At 38.8% G+C, this 10575-nt stretch overlaps 1 pseudogene; it reads left to right on the plus strand.

The window, feature by feature from the left end:
- The first annotated feature begins 8813 nt into the window (after window positions 1–8813).
- On the plus strand, window positions 8814–10218 carry LOC122910627 (annotated as a pseudogene).
- The last annotated feature ends 357 nt before the right edge of the window (window positions 10219–10575 follow it).

Here is a 10575-nt window from a genome sequence, read left to right on the forward strand (position 1 = left end):
CTGGGTCTTACTTTTTCTAATGCTCTTTGTCTCACATATGTTAGTCACTCTTTTCCTGCTGACATAGAGAGAAGCTGGTACACATGTATGGTTTATAGACAGACATGCTTACCAGAAGAATAAATATCTACTATGTATTATTTCTTTTTGTCTTGTTAAAATCAGTGAAGGTTCAACTCTCTATTGTATTCACTCTAGATTTATATCACTACATTTTGGTACTCTTTACATTATTTTTTCTCTTCTGAGTATCCTTATGGGCTCATGGCCTTTTATACATTCAGCTCTAAACTGGGTCTTTTGTCCTCTAGAATTCTTGAAAGCAATCCTTTTCAGAAACAGTGGATTTCCAAACCCATTGTAAGTTTGCTCTTCCATAAGACATGGAATCGATTACCCTGTTAAGTGTTGGTGACATAGCAGGGAAGAATCCTAGAGACCGAAGTCTGAGTACACATGAAACTGAAGGGGATAAAAGGGCTGCTACTTTCATTGACTCGCTATGGTCTGAAAAAAGTACTTTTACGATTATGCGTTCAAACTCACCTTTTCAATTTAACTTTTGTGTTGTTTCCTACTTTCCTTATATTATCAGTTTTATCAGCCACAAACACTGTTGGCTTCTTTGACTAAAGAAAGTGGCTGTATTCATGACTAATGGAAGTGGCTGTATTCATACCTCTGTTTGGGTGGGCATATCCATTTATTCTTAAACTTCTGTTGCTAGAGTTAGTTCAAGTGAGCTTCTGCTTCTTGCAACCAAAGGTCTTAACAAACATAAGTTTATTACGACTAAGGAAACATTTCTTTTAGGGCTCCATAAAGATAATACAACCTAGCGCTTTTTCTGTCTCTTCATATTAGCACTGTTCAATAGGACTTTCGGCGATGATGATGATAATATTCTTTAACCTTTGCTGTCCATTATAATAACCACTGGCCACATACAGGTTTTTGAGCAATTGAAATGTGGCTAGTGTACCCGAGGCACTGAATTTGTTTAATTTTATTTTTAATTATTTAAAATTAAAGTAGCCCTATGTGGCTAATATGTTGTACAGCACAGCTTTAAATACTATCTCCACATTTTTAATAAAATATATGCAAAGTATATATATATATTTTTTAAAGATTTTATTTATTTATTTAATTTATTTATTTGAGTAGGCAGAGAGACAGGCAGAGAGAGAGAAGAGGAAGCAGGCTCCCCGCCGAGCAGAGAGCCTGATGCGGGGCTCGATCCCAGGACCCTGAGATCATGACCTGAGCTTAAGGCAGAGGCTTAACCCACTGAGCCACCCAGGCACCCCCAAAGTATATTTTTTATTACAAATATTTAAAGAGTTCTAGGATCATAAAATGGTTTTATTGAGAGGATCCTTAACTATTTTACAACTATTTACAAATGAGAAAAATGAAACCCAAAAGAATTAAATAATGTATTCAGAATCATGCAGTTATCAACTGAATAGGAACTCAAAGTTTTTTTGAATCTCAGCCAATGCATTTTTTTCGTATGTACTGTATTATAGAAAATTGTCCTTTAAAGTTAATATAAGTATATATTAGATATTGACTTTCAGTGGCAAAGCAGTAAAAATTTTTCCTTCCATTTTTTTTTGATTTTAGGTATAGATACATTGTGTTCTTAAGTCAATACATTGATTAATTGTAAATAAGGATTCTTAAAAATGAAATCTTGAGATTTTCTTTCTTGTTGTTCTGAAGTTCTGAAGGCAAAACTAATTAACATTAGCTTCCAATGAGTAAATGTGTATGCTTTCTGGGAAGACTATTTTTAGTCCCCTGAACTTCAGAGTTAATTTCCTCTTTTTTCCCCCTCACTCAATTAAAAAATATATTATTTAGGACTACAGCACTGTGCTAATGTATTTCTAGAAAAGGGAAGAGATGACCTGCTGCTGTGTAAAATTGTAGCAAGAAATCAACAGGGAAGGGATTAGAACAATTAAAATCTTACATTCACAAAGGGAGGAAATGAAGTCTGATTAATAAGATTTATAGTCTGTATTTATAAGGAGAACAACACTGTTTCAAACATTATTTGTACCAAACTAAACTCATTATCTTCTCCAACTCCCCAATATATAGGAAAATTCTTCCTTCTAATACCAAATTGAATGGGCAGATGCATGCTTATATCATTTTTTAAGAGAAGAATTGGATTGTCTTAATGTCTTTTTAAAGAAAAATCCATTTATTCTATCTTCTCAAATGCAGGGAGGTGATGTGTAAAGCTAATTTGCTCATAAGTGGAATTTTTATTTTTCAGAGAGAAAGAAAAAAGAAATTGATGTGGTTTTTAACTCTGGCTATTGGTATATTCAAATCCTATTTTATTTATCACATAGGAGTCACAAATATTCTGGTAAGTAAAGGGAGGAAGGGAAAGATGTCAGAAAAGGAGCTGAATCTCCTTTTATACCAGGGTAGGTATAAAGATGGAGAAAGGAATAAATGCCTAAGAGAAATCACCCACTCGGATGAGTCCCTATATCTGAATAATGTCTGTGCTGTACCTTTGCTTCTGATTCCTACTCTCTTCTTCCCCTATATAACCTCAGAGATTATATAGTCCAAATCTCCCCTTGTATAGAGGACATTGAAGTGCAAATAGCTGAAGTGACTCTCCTATGTTTACACAGAAAGTTAAGACAAATTTGGGGGGCAGAACAAAGGTTTTGTAATTCCCAGCACAGGGTTCTTCTCTCCCTATTGTGCTTCTGCTTACCACGGAGCACTGGGTGTTATATGCAAACAATGAATCATGGAACACTGCATCAAAAACTAATGATGTACTGTAAGGTGACTAACATAACATTAAAAGAAAAGGTTAAAAATGGCTGAGTTTTTTCTTCAAACTATTTCATCAATAAAACAAGTACAATACATTTGTTTGATTCTGAGTCTTGTCAGAAATTATATCTGAGTAGTAGAAAAGGATTTGCTTCCTACAGACAATATTGAAAACAACCTCCCCTCCCCCACACTAAGCCTTTTGTTTGCCATTTAGCCTTTTCCTCTCATTGTGATCTTTAACAATATTTGTTAAATGTCCACTATATGCAGAATATAGAAGTTAGCTTTGTAAGGAGTTAGTTTGTGACCTTAAGTGTCCGTATTGGTGAAGCTAATTTTTGCTGTGCTGTGGTATGACTTCCCCACCCAACCTTTCCTCTGAAGATCTAGGTCTCCCTCATCTAAAACATCACCTCTTCAAAAACGCTTCCTTGCCCACCTTATCTTCTGCTGCACCTCTCCTCCAATCTACTCACCTCTGTGTTACTTTGCTGTCTTTTCTTCTAGTTGTAATCTTGTCTGAATTTACCCTTTTTCTAGTGTTGTCTTTCATGTATCTTATTCTGTATTATTTAAGTTCCATGAAAATAAGGATCATCTCTCTCTCATACCCAAATTATAGAATGATGTCTGGTACCGGTGAGCTGTTCACTGTGTAGAACACAGTGAGAGTACACTGTGAGTTTACAGAATGAGTAGATTTGTGATTGAGTGGGCACACATCCACGTTTCCTCTGGTGCCCAGGTGGTGGATGCAAGGATGATGGGCACCAGCCACAAGGAAGCCCAGTCTCCACCAATAGCAACTGAGATCCTGTTGAGCTGGGGCAATGGCCCTGGGACCCTCTCCTTTTAAAGACAGTTTTTCCTTAGCCCTTGGGGTTCCTTCCTGCTAACTAACCACAGTTAGAGCCACGTTAGTCACTTTCAGCAGTAATATTAAACTTCAGAGTTGAAGTTTGGGTTGAGGTCTTTATAAGGACTTCTGGGTGGCTCATTCGGTTAAGTGTCTGACTTTGGCTCAGGTCATGATCCCAGGGTCCTGGGATTGAGTCCCATATCAGGCTCCTTGCTCAGAGGGGAGCCTGCTTCTCCTTCTGCCTACCACTCCCCCTGCTTGTGCCCGCGCACCTCTCTCTCTCTCTGACAAATAAAGAAATACAATCTTAAAAAAAAAAAAAAGGACTTCAGATTCCTAATGGCAGTTTTCTTTTATTCTCCTGTCTAGGTTTACATTCTCCTCGTCTCAGTAGGCCTGTGCTATTTTGTCTTGATAAAGTGAAATTCATATAACATAAAACCAATTAAATTTATCAAATCAGGTGGCATTTAATACATTCACAGTTTTATAGAACCACCATCTCTATCTAGGGCTAAAACATTTTCATCACCTCCAAATAAAACTGTGTGTTCATTAAGCACTTTCTTTTCCCTACATGTACTGCCTCAGGCCCCTAGCAACCACCAGCCTGCTTTCTGTTTACATGAATTTGCCTATTGTGAATATTTCATATACATGAAATCATATGGTATATGACCTTTTGTGTCTTGCTTATTTTACTTAGCATAGTATTTTTTAGGTTTATCCTTATTTTAGCATGTATCAGTACTTAGTTTTTTTTTGTGGCAAAATAATTCTCTATTGTATGGATATACCACAATTTATTCAGTTATCTTTTGGTAAACCTTTGAGTTGTTTCTACTATTTGGCTATTTTGTCTGGTGATGCTATGAACATATACATACAAGCATCTTTTTGAGTCACTGTTTTCATTTCTTTTATGTATATATCTATAAATGAAATTGCTAGGTCATAGAGTAACGCTCTGTTTAACTTTTTGAGGACTGTGGTATTTACATTTAAAATTATGTCTGTAGGCTACAAGGATCCTCCTGGGTGATTCTTGGCAGAATAAAAGGTCTATGTTAAGTTAATGTTCCTAACTCTATTAGTTAAAAACAACTGTCATTTTTAGAAGGTAGTTACCTTTGTAAAAAACTTACTTCCCCTTACCCAAACAGCCCTATTATGAGAAGATTAAGTGAGATCTAGCAATTATGCATAGAATCTTGTATGCAGTAATTTGTAATTTATTAACTATTTGACTTTGATCTTGGAGAGGTCATTTAATCATTCTGGCCTCAGTTGTTTCATTGTTAAAAATATTATTCATGTGTCTGTTAGCCATTTGTATGTCTTCTTTGGAGATGTGTCTTTTCATGTCTTCTGCCCATTTTTTGACATGACTATTTTTTGGAGTGTTGAGTTCGAGGAGTTTTTATAGATCTTGGAGATCAGCCCTTTGTCATGGACACATGAAAAAATGTTCGTCATCATTAGCCATCAGGGAAATTCAAATCAAAACCACATTGAGGGGCACCTGGGTGGTGCTGTGGGTTAAAGCCTCTGCCTTCGGCCCACGTCATGATCCCGGGGTCCTGGGTTGGAGCCCCGCATGGGGCTCTCTGCTCAGCAAGGAGCCTGCTTCCTCCTCTCTCTCTGCCTGCCTATCTGACTACTTGTGATCTCTCTCTCTGTCAAATAAATACATAAAATCTTTAAAAAACAAAACAAAACAAAAACCATATTGAGATACCAACTTACACCAGTTAGAATGGCCAAAATTAACAGGACAGGAAACATCAAGTGTTGGAGAGGATATGGAGAAAGGGGAACCCTCTTATACTGTTGGTGGAATGCAAAACTGACGCAGCCACTTTGGAAAACAGTGTGGAGAGTCCTAAAAAAATTAAAAACAGAGCTACCCTATGACCCTGCAATTGCACTACTGGGTATTTAGCCTAAAGATACAGATGTAGTGAAAAGAAGGGCTATCTGTACCCCAATGTTCATAGAAGCAATGTCCACAATCACCAAACTATGGAAAGAGCCTAGATGCCCTTTAACAGATGAATGGATAAAGAAGATATGGTCCATATATACAATGGAATATTACTCAGCCATGAGAAAGGATGAATACCCAACTTTTGTATCAACATGGATGGGGCTGGAGGAAATTATGCTGAGTGAAATAAGTCAAGCAGAGAAAGTCAATTATCATATGATTTCACTGACTTGTGGAGCATAAGGAATAACATGGAGGACATTAGGAGAAGGAAAGGAAAAGTGAATTGTGGGAAATCGGAGTGGGAGATGAAGAATGAGAGACTGTGGACTCTGAGAAACAAACTGAGGGTTTTGGAGGAGAAGGGCCTGGGGGGATGGGTGAGCCTGGTGGTGGGTATTAAAGAGGGCATGTATTGCATGGAGCACTGGATGTGGTGCATGAACAATGAATCTTAGAACACTGAAAAATTAAATAAAATTTAAAAAAATGTTACTCATGAAATGGGAGCCTGAAAATAAAACTAGCTATATGGAATCTTGAAATGTAGTGTTGGCTAGAAAAAAAAAATCTCAATAGTCAAATCCAGTTTCCTTAAAATACAGTTGAGGAAGCTACATCCTTAAATGGTTATGTGACTAGCCCAGGGTCACAGTGTTGTTGCTAAATTTATTACCCTGGTCTGAAGTCTGGTCCAGTGTTTCCCATCCCATACAGTAAGTTCTGCTAGTTTAGTTATTTCCTATTTGCTACCAATGATGGATTGCCCAATATAAACTGAAAATTGGGCTTAGTATCTAAAATACCTTACCTCATGTTCTCACAATAATCCTGCTTTTTACCAATGAAGAAAAAGACCAAGGAGTTTTGGCAGTTTGCCAATGGTTATACAAGTAGGAAATGGTAGTATCCAAATTGGAAATCAGGTGTGTCTGACACTGAACTGCTAAGTTTTTCTGACACTACAAATTTAGGAGGTTGTGAAGGGGAGAGTAGAGTGTAGAACCATCAGCTTAGGCTGCTAGTTAGAGTGATCTACCTAGAATTCATCTGCCTCAAACATCCTCCTTGTAGCGTTTTGGAAATCCCCTTCTCCAGACATTTTCATCTGAACTCTGGAGTGGGAGAGGGACCCTTTCTTTCTTCTGGCTTGCCATTTGGTCTTGAATTTCCCACAGGTATAATTGTGACTCCAGGTGGCCAAGCAGTATTATGATTATTTTCCCCACAGGGTAGACACCAAAGCTGGTATTCCAGGTCAGATTTGTGCAAAGATATCTTGAATATCCTATAATTTTAGCTGCTCAAGATTACTTCTTTGAAAAACCTTTTTCTACTTGCTTTGCCAAATTATAGAAGCCTGAAATCACAGATTGTGAAACCTGACAGATTTTATAGAGAGCCTGATTTTGAGAGGTATATTAGATTGGCTTATTCAACAAAATATATTGAATGTTGTATTAGGTGTCCAATACTGGACTTGTCACTGAGTATACAAATGTGAATAATATATGACCTTTGACTTCAGAAATTTCACAGTCCTGTGATAGAGGTGGGAACATAAATATATAAATTATAATACAAAGCTGGCAGCTTTTTTGTGTTGGTAATCTACGGGTAAAAACATTATTCATGGACATTGTCCCCTGTCTCAGCTTTATGCTATCTGTGAGGATATGCCTGTGTTGGTCCTGAGTTTGGTTTAATAACCAGAATGGCCTGTTGTTTGGTAACATTTCCTAAAAAGGAAGATCATAGCTTGTTAGTACACATTCTTCTGGAATGACAATATAAGTCCAAGTATAAAGGGTGGTGGTATAACAAGATTTCAGCTTCTTTCTCAATGGCTATAGCCTACTTAAAGGTAGAGGTCAGTGGCAGCTGGATAGGCTATAGGGAACCAAGGAACAAGGAACAAGCTTCTCAAGGGTAAGTGGCATGTGCTCCTGTTCTGTGCAGCCACTTCTATTAAATTTTGTAGTTAGCCATTAACTCAATACATTGAGAACAGTTGTGTGTGTGTGTGTGTGTGTCCTTTTCCTATAGATTCAGAGCCTAACCTGCAATGCCACAGGAGATAAGAACACAGGGCTCTGGGAGCAGTGAGGAAGAACTTAGTTTGCCTGGCTTCACAGAAAAAGTTACATTGCAGCAAAGTCTTGAAAACTTAGTATGAGTTTTCCAGTTGAAGAAGTTGAGGAGGGAATCATAGGCAGTGTGAACAGAATGAAGTGATAAAAGAGCTTGAGGCATTCAGGGACCGGTGGGGAGTCCAATGTATGTGCTGTGAAGGTTGTGTTTGTGTATTAAGGTAACATTGACTGAAGTGTGGGTTGTAATCAGACTGTGGAAAGGACTCTGAGGCCAGGAAAAGACTACTGTACTGATAATGAGTCAGTGGAAGGTTTTAGGTAGGAGCAGGATGTGATCAGATTTGGCTCTTAGGAAAATAACTGGCAGTAATGAAGAGAGTGGATGAATTGTCAGTCATGGGAAGAGAATGGCATCTGAAGGGAAACATTAGGGCTAAAATAAGGCAGTAGTGGTGAGGATGAGGAGCCTAAATTTGAAAGCTCTTTCTCATCTGAAGATTGAGGGAGTTTTGAGAATGACCACATGGTTTCTAATTGGGTCAGATCATTCTGCTGGATAAAGATTGTAGCAGACTAAGAGGATTTGGATTTTGGAGTTGGGGAGAAATGGGAAAATGATGAAGTCAATTTTGTACATGCTAAGTTTGAGGAGTTTTTAAGACATTAGATAAAGATACAGATAGTTGGATTAGAGATTTGGCAGTCACTGGCTTATAGACTGTCAGTTCAAACTTGGGAGTAAGGTCATCCAGTAAGAGTGCATGGATTAAGAGGAGGATAACTATAAAATGGAACCCTAAGGGACATCAAAGTTTAATGTAATGTAAAGAAAAATCAACAATGGTGATACTGAGCTAAGAGGAGGAGAGCTAGGGGAGAGGGCCATCCTAGAAATTAAATGAGGATGGGGAAGTGATTGAATGCAAATATTGCATAGTTCTTCAGTAGTATGAGTATTGAAAATAGTCCATTAGATTTGGCATTTAGGCTTTTTCAAATGGGTTTGCCACCAGAACATAGGTGTCATGAAAACCACTGCTAAACCTAAACCAAAATGGGAAAGGAAAACATTCAAGTAAACATTGTTGTCATTGGACACGTAGTAGTTTCGGGCAAGTCTACCACTACTGGTCATCTGATCTACAAATGTGGTGCGATTGACAAAAGAACCATGGAAAAATTTGAGAAGGAGGCTGCTGAGATGGAAGAAGGGTCCTTCAAGTATGCCTTGGATCTTGGATCAGCTGAAAGCTGCACATGAATGTGGTATCACCGTTGATATCTCCCTGTGGAAATTCGAGACCAGTAAGTATTATGCCCCAGGACACAGAGACTTTTATCAAAAACATGATTATGGGCACATCTCAGCCTGACTGTACTGTCCTGATTGTTGCTACTGGTGTTGGTGAATTTGAAACAGGAATCTCTAAGAATGGGCAGGCCCATGAGCATATCCTTCTGGCTTACACACTGGGTGTAAAACAACTCATTGTTGGTGTTAACAAAACAGATTCCATGGAGCCACACTACAGCCAGAAGAGTTACAGGGAAGTCATTAAGGAAGACAATACCTACATCAAGAAAATTGGTTACAACCCCAACAGAGTAGCATTTGTTCCAGGTTCTGGTTGGAATGGTGACAACATGCTGGAGCCAAGTGCTAACGTGCCTTGGTTCAAGGGATGGAAAGTCACCTGTAAAGATGGGAATGCCAGCGGAGCCACACTGCTTGAGCTTTGGATTGCATTCTGCCACAACTCGTTCAACTGATAAGCACTTGCATTTGCCTCTCCAGGATATCTTTAAATTTGGTGGTGTTGATACTGTCCCTGTGGGCCGAATGGCAGCTGGTGTTCTTAAACCTGGCATATGGTCACCTTTGCTCCAGTCAATGTTACAACTGAAGTAAAGTCTGTTGAAATGCACCATGAAACTTTGAGTGAGGCTCTTCCTGGGGACAATGTGGGCTTCCGTGCCAAGAATGTATCTGTCAAAGAAGTTCATTGTGGCAATGTGGCTGGTGACAGCAAGAATGACCCATTAAGGGAAGCAGCTGGCTTCACAGCGCAGGTGATTTTCCTGTACCATCGAGGCCAGATCAGTGCTGGATATGTACCTGTACTAGATTATCGCACAGCTCACATTGCTTGCAGGTTTGCTGAGCTGAAGGAGAAGATAGGTTCTTGTTCTAGATAAAAATTGGAAGATGGTCCCAAGTTCTTGAAATCTGGTGATGCTGCCATTGTTGATATGGTTCCTGGCAAACCTATGTGTGTTGAGAGCTGTTCTGACTGTCCTCTTTTGGGCCATTTTGCTGTTTGTGACATGAGACAGGCAGTTGCTGTAGGTGTCATCAAAGCAGTGGACAAGAAGGCAGCTGGAGTGGCAAGACCACCAAGACTGCCCAGAAAGCTCAGAAGGCTAAATGAATATTATCCCCAATACCTGCCACCCCAGTCTTAATGGTAGAAAAATGGTCTCAGGACTGTTTGTGTCAATTAGCCACTTAAATTTAAAGATTTTTTTATTTATTTGACAGACAGAGATCACAGGTAGGCAGAGAGAGAGGAAGAGAAGCAGGCTCCCTGCTGAGCAGAGAGCCCGATATGGGGCTCGATCCCAGGACCCTGGGATCACAACCTGAGCCGAAGGCAGAGGCTTTAACCCACTGAGCCACCCAGGCACCCTAATTGGCCATTTAAATTTAATAATAAAAGGCTGGTTAATGATAACAATGCATCATAAAACCTTCAGAAGGAAAGGATAATGTTTTGTGGGCCATTTGTTTTTGTGTGTGTATGGCAGTTTTAAGTTAT

The sequence above is a fragment of the Neovison vison genome, chromosome 6 (genome assembly GCF_020171115.1).
Source record: "Neovison vison isolate M4711 chromosome 6, ASM_NN_V1, whole genome shotgun sequence".
NCBI classification, from domain to species: domain Eukaryota; kingdom Metazoa; phylum Chordata; class Mammalia; order Carnivora; family Mustelidae; genus Neogale; species Neogale vison.